Source organism: Mustela erminea, chromosome X (genome assembly GCF_009829155.1).
Source record: "Mustela erminea isolate mMusErm1 chromosome X, mMusErm1.Pri, whole genome shotgun sequence".
Classification (NCBI taxonomy): Eukaryota; Metazoa; Chordata; class Mammalia; order Carnivora; family Mustelidae; genus Mustela; species Mustela erminea.
The window spans coordinates 63,686,741-63,702,220 of NC_045635.1; the positions used below are offsets into that span (position 1 = coordinate 63,686,741).

The 15,480-nt window shown below is 36.6% G+C and overlaps 1 long non-coding RNA gene across 2 annotated transcripts in view; it reads right to left on the minus strand.

Moving 5' to 3' along the window:
- Nucleotides 1–1,204: 1,204 nt before the first annotated feature.
- The window catches only part of LOC116583134, a 77,284-nt gene continuing 63,008 nt past the window's right edge, over nt 1,205–15,480 (minus strand). For both annotated transcript variants that reach the window (XR_004282626.1, XR_004282625.1), the window contains one exon: nt 1,205–1,314. This is a non-coding gene — a long non-coding RNA (uncharacterized LOC116583134). The remainder of the gene's footprint in view (nt 1,315–15,480) is intronic.

The following is a 15,480-nucleotide window of genomic DNA, read 5'->3' on the forward strand; positions in this document are numbered from 1 at the left end:
ACTGGACAGCTCACTATGGTGGTAAATAGATTAAAATATTATCTATATAAAAAAAATGAGCCAGAATAGTGGGAACGAATTAAAAATAAAAGTTGTCCTATGGAGTAGTGGTGGTTGTTCTCTTGTCATCTTTTTTTTTTTTTTTTTCTTTCCTGGTTGGTTTTCTGGGGGAGGAGCCTGCCAAGTGGGTTTTCAGTCAATGATGTTCTCTGAGTTAAGTCCTCCCGCCTCCCTCAAGGGGGTGGGCTCTGGGGAAACTGGTTTTTTCAGGCTTTTGTTCTCTGGAGGTTTTTATGTTTGTTCACTTTCATTTTTCTCTCTCACCTTGACCGTTTTTGATAATTTTTGTAGGTTTAGAGGAAAGCAACCTGCACCCTGACCTCCCTCTCAGAGAGAAGGCTGTCTGGCTGCAGAGCCCAAATAAATCCCTCCTTGGCCACTGGCAGAGCAGGTTCCCAGTCGCGGTTCCTGGGGACACAGGATTTTTTGCTTGTACCCAAAACCACGGCAGAGGTGGCTGTCTGGGCAGCTCCAGACTGCCAGAGAAGTTCCAAGCAGTGATCACACACTGAGATTTTCCCGCTGGCCCTGACTGGGGGCTGGGAGTGCCTGGTCTTTCCTGGTCGAGAGCACCAGGCTGGTGCCTGTGCGCACCTCTCTCAGAGGAGGGCATGGGGGCGCGACTTGGACACTGATAGCACGGCAGGGTACTCGCATGGGGACTGCAAAAAGGTTGTGCTTCTGTTGGCTGACGAGGCTCCCAGCCCCTCACGGGAGCTGGGCCCCACGCGCTCTCAGGCACGCTGGTGGCTCGGGGACCAAGACCTGGTTTCTCCGCCACACTCTCTCTGGCTCTGTGCCAGGGGTGGCTGTCCTGGGTCTGGGGACTTAAGCCCCATCCCTAACACCCCATTTCCTACAACCCTCCCCACCCCCGTGATCCTTTGTTCTTTTTGAGTGCTTTCTACTAGACTCCCAAGTTAATGCTGGTCCCCAGATGCAAGGCACTCTCGTATTGGGATATTACTTTCTAATGGGTCGCCTCTGGTGGCTCCCTCTCCCTTTTTTTTATCTTCCAATATCAGTCCAACTTTCCCACTCCACTTTACCTGCCCACTGGTGTCTTCTGCTCCGCTAGAGATCCAGATGTGTATAATTCTGATCTCAGGCTGATTTTGTGGGTGATCAGAGTTCTTTGAAAGGTAATCAGCTCACTTTAGGGTACAGGTTGAAAGGGCGCCTCCTCCTACTTCCCCGACAACTTATCTCCCCTGACTATGACGTCTTTGTGTCTTCAGTGTCCCAGCATGCTGCCTAGAAAATAGCAAGTGGTCAATGCCCTTCAACGGACGAATGGATAAAGAAGATGTGGTCAATATACACTATGGAGTATTATGCCTCCATCAGAAAGGATGAATACCCAACTTTTGTAGCAACATGAACAGGACTGGAAGAGATAATGCTGAGTGAAATAGTTCAAGCAGAGAGGGTCAATTATCATATGGTTTCACTTATTTATGGAGCATAACAAATAGCATGGAGGACAAGGGGAGATGGAGAGGAGAAGGGAGTTGAGGGAAATTGGAAGGGGTGGTGAACCATGAGAGACTATGGACTCTGAAAAAAATCTGAGGGTTTTGAAGGGGTGGGGAGTGGGAGGTTGGGGGAACCAGGTGGTAGGTATTAGAGAGGGCACGGATTGCATGGAGCACTGGGTGTGGTGCAAAAACAATGAATACTTTTACGCTGAAAAAAAATTAATTAAAAAAAAACCCAAGACCCATGTATATGCTGCCTACAAGAGACCCATTATAGTTCTAAAGAACCTGAATATTGAAAATGAAAAGATGGAGAAACATCTATCATGAAAATGGATACAAATATTTACAGCGGCATTATTCATAATAGTCAAAACATGGAAAAAGCCCTAATGTCTGACGACTGATGAATGGAGAAAGCATATGTGGTGTGTATGTATGTGTGTGTATGTATACACACATATACACACATACATATATATGTATGCCATATACATACAATGAAATATTACTCAGCCATCAAAAAGTATAAAATCTTCCCATTCGCAATGACATTGATGAAACTAGAGTGTATCATGCTAAGAAATATAAGTCAGTCAGAGAAAGACAAATACCATATGATTTCATTCATATGTGGAATCTAAGAAACAGGACAGATGAACATAAGGGAAGGGAAGGAGAAATAAATTGAGATAAAGACAGGGAGGGAAGAAAACCCGAAGTGACTCTTAACTATAGGGAACAGACTGAGGTTGCTGAAGGGGAGGTGGGTGGGAGGATGGGGTAATTGGGTGATGGGCATTAGGAGGGCACTTGATTTAATGAGAATTGGGTGTTATATGCAACTGATGAATCAATAAATTTACCCTGAAACTAGTACTACACCATATGTAAACTAACTGGAATTTAAATAAAATCTTGAATGAAAAAAGCCAGAGTAGTAGTACTTGCACTGAACAAAATGACTTTAAAACAAACAAACAAAAAAATGTAACAAGAGACAAAGAAGGACACCATATAATAATAAAGGGGACACTCCAGGAGGAAGATATAACAATTGTAAGTATGTATGCACTCAACATAGGAGCACCCAAATACATAAACAGTTAATAACAAACACAAAGGAATTAATAATAATACAATAAAAGCAGAAGACTTTAACACCTCACATCAATGTACAGATCATTTAAACAGAACATCAAAAAGGAAACCATCACTTTGAATGACACAATAAAAGAGGTAGGATTTAGGAAATGTATTCAGAACATTTCATCCTAAAACATCAGAATACACATTCTTTTCAAGTCCACATGGAACATTCTCCAGAACAGAGCACATATTACCCCACAAAACAAACCTAAACAATTTCAAGACCAAATCATACCATGCATATTTTCTTACCACAATACTATGAAACTAGAAATCAACTACAAGAAAAAATCTGAAACGATCACAAATACATGGAGATTAAACAACATACCACTAAATAATGAATAGGTCAACAGATAATCAAAGAAGAAATTTAAAAGTACATGGGAAGAAATAAAAATGAAAACACAACAGCCCAAAACCTTTAGGAAGCAGCAAAGTGGTTATAAGAAGTAAGAAGTGGTTATAAGAAGTGGTTATAAGAAGTGGTTATAATAAGTAAGTTATTAGCAATACAGGCTTTCAAGAAGCAAGAAAAATCTCAATTAAATAACCTAATGTTATACCTTAAGGAGCTAGAAAAAAAGAACAAACAAAACCTAAAGCCAGCAGAAATAAGGAAATAATAAAGATTAGAGTAGAAATAAATGATATAGAAGCTTTAAAAATGATAAAACAGATCAATGAAACCAGGAGGTTTTTTTTGAATCAATAAAATTGACAAAATTCTAGCTAGACTTATCAAGAAAAAAAAAAAGAAAGGACTCAAAATCACAAATGAGAGAAGAGAAGTAACAACCAATACCACAGAAATACAAGTGAACATAAGAGAACATTATGGAAAACTACATGCTAACAAACTGGAAAACTTAGAAGAAATGAATAAATTCCTAGAAACATAAAAACTATCAAAAGTGAAACAAGAAGAAATAGAAAAGTTGAAAAGACTGGTAAACAGCAAGCAAATTGAGCCAGTAATAAAAAAATAAAACTCCCAATAAACAAAAGTCCAGGACCAGATAGTTTCACAGGTGAATTCTACTAAACATTTAAAGAAAAGTTAATGCCCATTCTTCTCAAACTGCTCCAAAATAATAGGAAAGGGAAGGAAACACCCACATTCATTCTGAGGCCAACATTACCCTGATACCAGAACCAAATAAAGACACCACTGAAAAAGAGACCATAGTACAATATCCCTGATGAACATAGATGCAAAAATTCTCAATAAATTACTAGCAAGCTGAATTCAACAATACATTTAAAAAGTCATTAACCACAATCAACTGGGATTTATTCCTGGGCCACAAAAGTGATTCAGTATTTTCAAATCAATCAATTGTGGTATGTCACATCAATAAGAGAAGGGATAAGAAAAATATGATCATTTCAACAGATGGAGAAAAAAAGCATTACAAAGGTCAATATCCATTCATGACAAAAACTGTCAACAAAATGGCTTAGAGGGAGTGTATCTCAACATAATAAAAACCATCTATGAAAAATCGACAGCTAACATTATTCTTAATGGGAAAAAGTGACAGCTTTACCCCTAAGGTCAGGAACAAGACAAGAATGTCTACTCACCATTTTTATTCATCATAGAACTGGAAGTCTTAGTCACAATCAGAAAACAAAAAGAAAGAAAAAGAATTCAAATCAGTAAAAAGAAGTAAAACTCTCTCTGCAGATAATATAATACTAGGCATGATATTTTCAGAGCACTAAACGAGAAAATCCAAAAGACTCCAAGAAAAAACTGCTAGAACTGATAAACAAATTCAGTAAACTTGTAGAATACAAAATAAAAGTACAGAAATATGTTGAATTTCTACACACAATAATGAAGCAGCAGGAAGAGAAATTAAGAAAACAACCCCATTTACAATCGCACCAAAAATAATAAAATAGCTAGGAAAAAAACTTACCAAAGAGGTGAAAGACCCATATTCTGAGAAGTATAAAACACTGATAAAAGAAATTGAAGCTGACACAAATAAATGGAAAGACATTCCATGCTCATAGATTGGAAGAATAAATATTGTTAAAATGCTATGCTACCCAAAGCAATTGACACACTTAATGCAATCCCTATCAAAATACCAATAGTATTTTTCATAGAACTAGAGCAAACAATCCTAAAATTTGTATGGAACAACAAAAGACCCTAAATTGCCAAAGCAATCTTGAGAATGAAAAGCAAAGCTGGAGGGATCATAATTCTGGACTTCAAGTTATATTACAAAACTGCAGTGATCAAGGAAGTATGGTACTGGCACAAAAATAAACACATTGATTAGTAGAAGAGAATAGAAAATTCAGAAGTGAATCGACAATTTTATAGTCAACTAATCTTTGAAAAAGCTGGAAAGAACATTCAATGGGTAAAAGTCTCTTCAGCAAATGGTGTGGGAAAACTGGACAAAATCATACAAAATATAACTGGATCATTTTCATACACCATACACAAAAATAAGTTCAAAAAGGATGAAAGACCTAAATATGGGACCTGAAATCATAAAAATTCCTAGAGCAGAGTACAGACAGTAAACTCTTTGACATCAGCTAGTTAGGACAACAACATGTGAATTTGGAGTGATACAATTCAGTCCATAACAGTATTAACCATACTTTACTAAAGAATAAACTGAGGCTCAAAGAAGTTTTGTGATTTATACACACTTATAAGTATATAAGCCAAGACTGGAACTCTAGTCTTGTGTCCTTTCTACTATATTATGCTGCATTATGGGATTCAATTTTTAAATATTTTATTTATTTGACAGGGATCACAAGTAGGCAGAGAGGCAGGAAGAGAGAGAGAGAGAGGAGGAAGCAGGCTCCCTGCTGAGCAGTGAGCCCAATTCAGGGCTCTATCCCAGGACCCTGAGATCATGATCTGAGCCGAAGGCAGAGGCTTTAACCCACTGAGCCACCTAGGTGCCCCGCATTATGGGATTCATTAAGAAATATTCTTCTGCTTTTATTTTCTGGAGAGATTATACAGAATTGATACATGTTTTATTTATGTATGCGTGTATGTATGTATGTACAATTAGCCAACATTGTTCATTTTTGATGTGGTGTTCAATGATTCATTAGTTGTATATATATTCTTTTTAAAATATTTGGTAGAATTCACCAATGTACTCATCTGTGTCTGGTACTTTCTGTTTTGGAAGAATATTATTGATTTAATTTCATTACCAAAAACAGGCTTATTTACATTCTCTCTCACTGTCTGAGTTTTGGTAGATTGTATTCTTCAAGGAATAGGTTCATCTTATCTATATTATCAAATTTGTGGTCACATAGTTTTTGTGTTTTCTGTTCATAATATTCCTTTATTATCTTTTAAATATTAATGTGATTAGTAGTGATGGTATCTCTTTCATTTCAAGTATTAGTAATTTGTGTCTTTTCTTAGCCTGGTTAGGGGTTTATCAAACTTATTAATTTTTTTCAAAGAAATAGCTTTTAGTTTTGTTAATTTTTCCTACTAATTTCTCATTTTCAATTTCATTGATTCCTATAATAATTTCTATTACTTCCTTTCTTCTGCTTACTTTGAATTTAATTTGCTCTTTTCCTAGATTCCTAAGGTGGAAGCTTAGATTATTGATATTAGATCTTTCTTCTTTTCTAATATATGAATTCACTACTATAAATTTTCCTCTAAGTGCTCTTTGCTGCATACCACAAATTTTGATTTTATACTTTTTCATTTAATGTGAAATATTTAAAAAATTTTCATGAAACTTCTTTCATAGTCTATGTGTTATGAATAAGCGTGTTAATAGTCAAGTATTGTGGGCTTTTTCAACCATTTTTCTGTTATTGATTTTTATTTTTTTATATTTTATTTATTTATTTGACAGAGAGACACAGTGAGAGAGGGAACACAAGAAGGGGGAATGGGAGAGAGAGCATCAGGCCCCCTGCTGAGCAGGGAGCCTGATTTGGGGCTAGATCCCAGAACCCTGGGATCATGACCCAAGTGCAAGGCAGACACTTAATGAATAAGCCACCCAGGTTATTGATTTTTAGTTTAATTCCATTGAGATCTAAGAACATAATTTTTTATTTCTGTTTTTGGAAAAATTTGTTAAGGTTTGTTTTATGACCCACAGTATGGGTTTATCTTGGTGAATATTCTGCATGAGCCAGAGAAGAATGCACATTCTGCTGCTGTTGGATAAAGTATTCTGTAAAATACTTATAGAATTTGGTAATCCTGTTGATAGATGGTGCTGTTCAATTCAAATCTGTCCTTACTGATTTTCTGCCTGTTGGATCTATCACATAAGATAAGAAATCTCCAACTATAATAGTGGGCTCATCTTTTTTTCCTTTCAGTTCTATAAGTTTTTGCCTCATGTATTTTGATGTTTTGTTGTTAGACCCATAACCAGTAAGGAGATTGAAACAGTCATTAAAAATCTCCAAACAAACAAAAGCCCAGGGCCAGACGGCTTCCCGGGGGAATTCTACCAAACATTTATTATTTTTTTTTTTTTATTTCCAGCATAACAGTATTCATTATTTTTGCACCACACCCCGTGCTCCATGCAATCCGTGCCCTCTATAATACCCACCACCTGGTACCCCAACCTCCCACCCCCCGTCCCTTCAAAACCCTCAGATTGTTTTTCAGAGTCCATAGTCTCTCATGGTTAACCTCCCCTTCCAAACATTTAAAGAAGAACTAATTCCTATTCTCCTGAAACTGTTCCAAAAAATAGAAATGGAAGGAAAACTTCCAAACTCATTTTATGAGGCCAGCATCACCTTGATCCCAAAGCCAGACAAGGATCCCATCAAAAAAGAGAGCTATAGACCAATATCCTTGATGAACACAGATGCGAAAATACTCAACAAAATACTAGCTAATAGGATTCAACAGTACATTAAAAAGATTATTCACCACGACCAAGTGGGATTTATTCCAGGGCTGCAAGATTGGTTCAACATCCGCAAATCAGTCAATGTGATACAACACATCAATAAAAGAAAGAACAAGAACCATATGATACTCTCAATAGATGCTGAAAAAGCATTTGACAAAGTACAGCATCCCTTCCTGATCAAAACTCTTCAAAGTGTAGGGATAGAGGGCACATACCTCAATATCATCAAAGCCATCTATGAAAAACCCACCGCAAATATCATTCTCAATGGAGAAAAACTGAAAGCTTTTCCGCTAAGGTCAGGAACACGGCAGGGATGTCCATTATCACCACTGCTATTCAATATAGTACTAGAGGTCCTAGCCTCAGCAATCAGACAACAAAAGGAAATTAAAGGCATCCAAATCGGCAAAGAAGAAGTCAAATTATCACTCTTCGCAGATGATATGATACTATATGTGGAAAACCCAAAAGACTCCACTCCAAAACTGCTAGAACTTATACAGGAATTCAGTAAAGTGTCAGGATATAAAATCAATGCACAGAAATCAGTTGCATTTCTCTACACCAACAGCAAGACAGAAGAAAGAGAAATTAAGGAGTCAATCCCATTTACAATTGCACCCAAAACTATAAGATACCTAGGAATAAACCTAACCAAAGAGGCACAGAATCTATACTCAGAAAACTATAAAGTACTCATGAAAGAAATTGAGGAAGACACAAAGAAATGGAAAAATGTTCCATGCTCCTGGATTGGAAGAATAAATATTGTGAAAATGTCTATGCTACCTAAAGCAATCTACACATTTAATGCAATTCCTATCAAAGTACCATCCATCTTTTTCAAAGAAATAGAACAAATAATTCTAAAATTTATATGGAACCAGAAAAGACCTCGAATAGCCAAAGGGATATTGAAAAAGAAAGCCAACGTTGGTGGCATCACAATTCCGGACTTCAAGCTCTATTACAAAGCTGTCATCATCAAGACAGCATGGTACTGGCACAAAAACAGACACATAGATCAATGGAACAGAATAGAGAGCCCAGAAATAGACCCTCAACTCTACAGTCAACTAATCTTCGACAAAGCAGGAAAGAATGTCCAATGGAAAAAAGACAGCCTCTTCAATAAATGGTGCTGGGAAAACTGGACAGCCACATGCAGAAAAATGAAATTGGACCATTTCCTTACACCACACACAAAAATAGACTCAAAATGGATGAAGGACCTCAATGTGCGAAAGGAATCCATCAAAATCCTTGAGGAGATGCATACAAATAAGGGCTTTTATGTGTTCTTGGAGTATTGACCTTTACCATTACATAATGCCCTTGTTTATCTTTGATAATTTCCATTACTTTGAAGTCATCTTTGTCTTTTATTATTTTAATAAATATACTTTATTATTATAATTCTTTCAGAATTCTTTTGATTATGTTAGCACCGTATATCTATCTCTATTCCTTTACTTTTATCTATCTTTGTCTTTATATTTAAAGTGGGTGTCCTCTAAACAACATAGAGTTGAGCCTTTTTTTTTAAAGATTTTATTTATTGATTTGACAGAGACACAGCAAGAGAGGGAACACAGGAAGAGGGAGTGGGAAAGGCAAGCTTTCTGCTGAGCAGGGAGGCCAATGTGTGGCTAGATCGTAGGACCCTGGGATCATGACCTGAGCCAAAAGCAGATGCTTAACAACTGAGCCACCCAGGTGCCCTGAGCCTTTTTTTAATCCACTCTAAAAGACTAAAATCTTTTTTAATTTGTCTAAAGTTGACACACAATGGTACATTAATTTCAGATGTACAACATAGTGGTTTAACTTCCCTATACTTCATTCTATGCTTACCACCAGTGTAGCTACCATCTGTCACTATACAATACTCTTAGAATATTATTGACTGTATTCCCTATGCTGTGCTTTTTATTTCACGACTTATTGATGCCACAACTGGAAGCTTGTATCTCCCACTCCCTTTCAGCCATTTTGCCTGTTCCTCCCTTCCCTCTACAATAATCAGTTTATTCTCTCTACTTATGGGTCTGATTCTGCTTTTTGTTTATTCTTTTGTATTATTTTTTTAGAGTTAACATATAAGTGAAATCATACAGTATTTTCTTTCTCTGTCTTACTTATTTCACTTAGCATAATACCCTCTAGATACATACATGTTATTGCAAATGGCAAGATCTTATCCCTTTTATGGCTGCATAATATTCAATTATATAAATACCACATCTTTTTTATCTATTCATCTGTCAATGGACACTTAGGTTGCTTCCATATCTTGGCTATTGTAAATAATGCTGCAACAAATATAGGGGGTAGATATATATTTTTCAACTAGTGTTAAGACTGTCTTTTAATTGGGTTATTTAGACCACTAACATATAAAGTGATTATGATATAGTTGGCTTAATATCTACCCATATTTTTACTGCTTTCACTGTGTTGCCTTTGTTATTTGTTTCTTTTTTTTGTCATTCTATTTCTGCCTTCTCTGCTTTTAAATATTTTATATGATTTCATTTTCTCTCCACCTAGCATATCAGTTGTATTTTTTTTTACTTTTTCTAATAGTAGCCCTAGAATTTGCAATTTATATTTACAACTAATCCTAGTACACCAAGTACATCCAAGTACAATGAATATAACATTGTGTGCCAACTAAAATTTAAAAATATATATTAAAAAATACACACCCTCCAAAAAACCCACAAATAATGTCATACCACTTCACAGGTAGTAAAACACCTTATAAAAGAGCATTCCCAATTCATTCTCCCTATATTTTATAACATTGGTGTCATTCATTTCACTTATGCATAAGCTATAACTATCAAATACATTATTACTTTATTACTTTGAATAGTTATATATCACATAAAATAAAAATAATATATTTAATTTTACCTCCATTTATTCATTCTCTAATGCTCTTTCTTAATGTAGATCCAAGTTTTTGACCTATATCATTCTCCTTATTTCTGAAGAACTTTTGAGCATATATACTGGTGATAAATTCTCTCAACTTCTGTCTAAGAAAGGCTTTATTTCTCTTAAACTTTTGAGGTATAATTTCTCTGAACACAGAATTCTAGGTTCACGGGCTTTATCTTTCAATACTTGAAATATTTCATTCTACTCTTCTTGTTAGCATAGTTTTTGAAGAGAAATCTGATGTAATTCTTACCCTCTGTCCTCTATAGATAAGGTGTTTTGTTCATCAGGCTTCTTTCAAGATTTTCCTATGCCTTTGATTTTCTCCAGTTTGATTATGATACGCCTAGGAATATATTTTTGGTATTTGCCTTGTTTGGTCTTCTGTGAGATTCCTGCATCTCTAGATTAATGTATTTCATTAGTTTTAGAAAAATTTGCAGTCATTATTACTTTGAATATTTCTTCTGCTCCTTTCTCTCTCCTTCTAGTATTTGCATTGTGTATGTTACAACTTTTGCAATTGTCCCACGGGTTGCATATTCTGTTCTGCCCTTTTCATTCTTTTTCTGTTTGCATTTTATTCTTAGAAGTTCCTATTGACAATCCTTCAAGTTCACTGATTCTTTCTTCAGCTGTGTCCAGTCTATTGTTTTTGATGTGTCTATCAAATGTAATTCTGTATTTCTGTTTTTGATTTCTAGCATTTCCTTTTGATTCTTTAAGAAAGAGTTTTCATTTATTTGCTCAAATTACCCATCTGTTCTTGCATGATGTCCATTTTTTCCATCAGAGCCCTTATTATATTAATATAGTTGCTTTATATTCTTAGTCTGATAATTCCAACATCTCTGCTGTATTTGAGTCTGATTCTGGTGCTTGCTCTGTCACTTCAAACTGTATTTTTTTTTTTGTCTTTTAGTATGTCTTTTATTTTTTTACTAGTAGCCAAACATGATTTACTTAGTAAAAGGAACTGAGGTAAATAGGCCTTTACTGTGAAGTTTTATGTTTATCTGCTAGGTGTTTTACTGTGTTTACCATTTGCTTTAGCTGTAGATGTCAGAAACCATTTTTTCTGGTGCACTTGTTTTGTTTTGTTTTGTTTTGCTCTCTCTCTTCTGTTAAGACTTCTTTTTTAATAAAGATTTTTAAAAATTTATTTATTTGACAGGGGTGAGAGGGAGAGGCAGGCAGAAGGAGAGGGAGAAGAAGACTCCCCACTGAGCAGAGAGCCTAACATGGGACTCAATTCCAGTACCCTGGGTTCATGACCTGAGCAGAAGGCAGATGCTTAACTGACTGAACCACCCAGGTGCCCCGAGACTTCTTAAGTAATATCTGAGACACACAGTTCTTTCAGCTGCATTTCACTGTTATAATACGGAAGCACTCTTGAAGTAATGATGAGGTGTGGGGAGAAGGGAAGCATTCTATAGTCCTATGATTAAGGCTCAGTCTTTTAGTGAGCCTCCATTACTAGGCCATGATCTTCACAAGTGCTTCTCAGTTTTTATCTCCTTGAGTGAGACAGAAAGCCTAGAGGGGGTTGGAGTTTGGTATTTCCTTTCCCTGGGACATTTTGGCTCTGGTAAAATCCCAGTCAGTTAGGCTTTGATAGAATAGTTTCCTTTGAGGGCAGGCCTTTTTAAAAAGAGCAGAATTTTCTGGGCATAGTTCAAAATGGTTATTCTCCCCCTTCCTCTGTTGGATGCACAAGGGGATTATTATTATTATTATTATTATTATTATTATTATTATTATTAAATCTTCACTGTGAAAATTCAGTAGGGATCCTAGAGATAAAACTCATGAAAATGTGGGGGCTCCCCTAAAACTTGTCCTTTCTGGAGTTTTTAACTAACAAGCTTGTCCACACTGAGCCTCCAACAATGTGCCAACTACATACAGTTTGTTTTCCTAACTCATGATCACTACCAGGGGCACTTTCTGCTCCTGGAATTCTGCTCTAATAAATTGTGTTCTGTTTTCCCCTGTCTGACTATCCAGCTGGGGGTGGGTAAGCAGTTTCCTTGAGATCTCAATTCTCTAGTGCATGTAAGAAGGGTCAATGATGTTTAGTTTATTCCTTTTTTATTGTTATGAGAACAGGAGTGATGACTTCTAAGCCAGAGGAGAAACCAGAGTTTCATGTTGTCTCTACATATAAGTCTTATTTTTCCAGTTCCAGCCACTTTTAGCTCTGGGCTCTTTAGTTTTTACTTGGAGTCCCTAGTCCCAGGAAACCCTCAAGCTTATCCTGCTTAGTTTCAAACCCCCTCCACTGCATATCCATTCCTTTTTCAGATCAAAACTGTGCAGGCTTCATCATCAATATCTATTTCTTACTAGTAGCTATAATTAAAAGATTTACTTTCGCAGTTTTGGAGTGGAGTCTTTTGGGTTTTCCACATATAGTATCATATCATCTGTGAAGAGTGATAATTTGACTTCTTTGCCGATTTGGATGCCTTTAATTTCCTTTTGTTGTCTGATTGCTGAGGCTAGGACCTCTAGTACTATATTGAATAGCAGTGGTGATAATGGACATCCCTGCCGTGTTCCTGACCTTAGCGGAAAAGCTTTCAGTTTTTCTCCATTGAGAATGATATTTGCGGTGGGTTTTTCATAGATGGCTTTGACGATATTGAGGTATGTGCCCTCTATCCCTACACTTTGAAGAGTTTTGATCAGGAAGGGATGCTGTACTTTGTCAAATACTTTTTCAGCATCTATTGAGAGTATCATATGGTTCTTGTTCTTTCTTTTATTGATGTGTTGTATCACATTGACTGATTTGCGGATGTTGAACCAACCTTGCAGCCCTGGAATAAATCCCACTTGGTCGTGGTGAGTAATCCTTTTAATGTACTGTTGAATCCTATTGGCTAGTATTTTGTTGAGTATTTTCGCATCTGTGTTCATCAAGGATATTGGTCTATAGCTCTCTTTTTTGATGGGATCCTTGTCTGGCTTTGGGATCAAGGTGATGCTGGCCTCATAAAATGAGTTTGGAAGTTTTCCTTCCATTTCTATTTTTTGGAACAGTTTCAGGAGAATAGGAATTAGTTCTTCTTTAAATGTTTGGTAGAATTCCCCCGGGAAGCCGTCTGGTCCTGGGCTTTTGTTTGTTTGGAGATTTTTTTTTTTAGATTTTTTATTTATTTATCAGAGAGAGAGGGCGAGAGAGCAAGCACAGGCAGACAGAATGGCAGACAGAGGCAGAGGGAGAAGCAGGCTCCCTGCCGAGCAAGGAGCCTGATGCGGGACTCGATCCCAGGACGTTGGGATCATAACCTGAGCCGAAGGCAGCTGCCTAACCAACTGAGCCACCCAGGCGTCCCTGTTTGGAGATTTTTAATGACTGTTTCAATCTCCTTACTGGTTATAGGTCTGTTCAGGCTTTCTATTTCTTCCTGGTTCAGTTGTGGTAGTTTATATGTTTCTAGGAATGCATCCATTTCTTCCAGATTGTCAAATTTATTGGTGGAAAACAATTACCATGGTGATGGACATCAAAAGAAAGCTGGGGTGGCAATCCTTATATCAGATCAATTCGATTTTAAGCCAAAGACTATAATAAGAGATGAGGAAGGACACTGTATCATACTCAAAGTGTCTGTCCAACAAGAAGAATTAACAATTTTAATTATCTATGCCCCTAACATGGGAGCAGCCAACTATATAAACCAATTAACAAAATCAAAGAAACACATCGACAATAATACAATAATAGTAGGGGAGTTTAACACTTCCCTCATTGAAATGGACTGATCATCCAAGGAGAAGATCAACAAGGAAATAAATGTTTTAAATGACTCACTGGACCAGATGGACATCACAGGTATATTCAGAACATTCCATCCCCAAATAACAGAATACACATTCTTCTCTAGTGCACATGGAACATTATCCAGAATAGATCACATCCTGGGTCACAAATAAGGTCTCAACCAGTACCAAAAGAGTGGTATCATTCCCTGCATATTTTCAGACCACAGTGCTCTGATACTAGAACTCAATCACAGGAGGAAAGTCGGAAAGAACTCAAATACATGGAGGCTAAAGAACATCCGACTAAAGAATGAATGGGCCAATCAGAAAATTAAGAAAAGAAGAATTGAAAAAATTCATGGAAACAAATGAAAATGAAAACACAACTGTTCAAAATCTTTGGGACTCAGCAAAGGCTGTATAGTAGTGATACAAGCCTTTCTCAGGAGACAAGAAAGGTCTCAAGTACACAGCATAACCCTACACTTAGAGGAGCTGGAGAAAGGACAGCAAATAAAGCCTAATCCCAACAGGAGAAGAGAAATAATAAAGATCAGAGCAGAAATCAATGAAATAGAAACCAAACAACAGTAGAACAGATCAATGAACCTAGGTGCTCGTTCTTTGAAGAATTAATAAGACTGATAAACCCCTGGCCAGACTTATCAAAAAGAAAAGAAAAAGACCCAAATAAGTATAATCATGAATGAAAGAGAAGAGATCACAAAAGACACCAAAGAAATACAAACAATTATAAGAACATATTATGAGCAGCTATACACCAGTAAATTTGACAATCTGGAAGAAATGGATGTATTACTAGAGAATAATAGACTACCAAAACAGAACTAGGAAGAAATAGAAAACCTGAACAGACCCATAGCCAGTAAAGAGATTGAAGCAGTCATCAAAAATCTCTCAACAAACAGGAGCCCAGGGCCAGACAGCTTCCCAGGGGAATTCTACCAAACATTTAAAGAAGAATCAATACTTATTCTCCTGAAACTCATCCAAAAAATAGAAATGGAAGGAAAACTTCCAAGCTCATTTTATGAGGCCAGCATTACTTGATCCCAAAACCTGACAAAGATAAAAAAGGAGAATTACAGACCAATATCCTTGATGAACAGATGCGAAGATTTTCACCAAAATACTAGCCAATA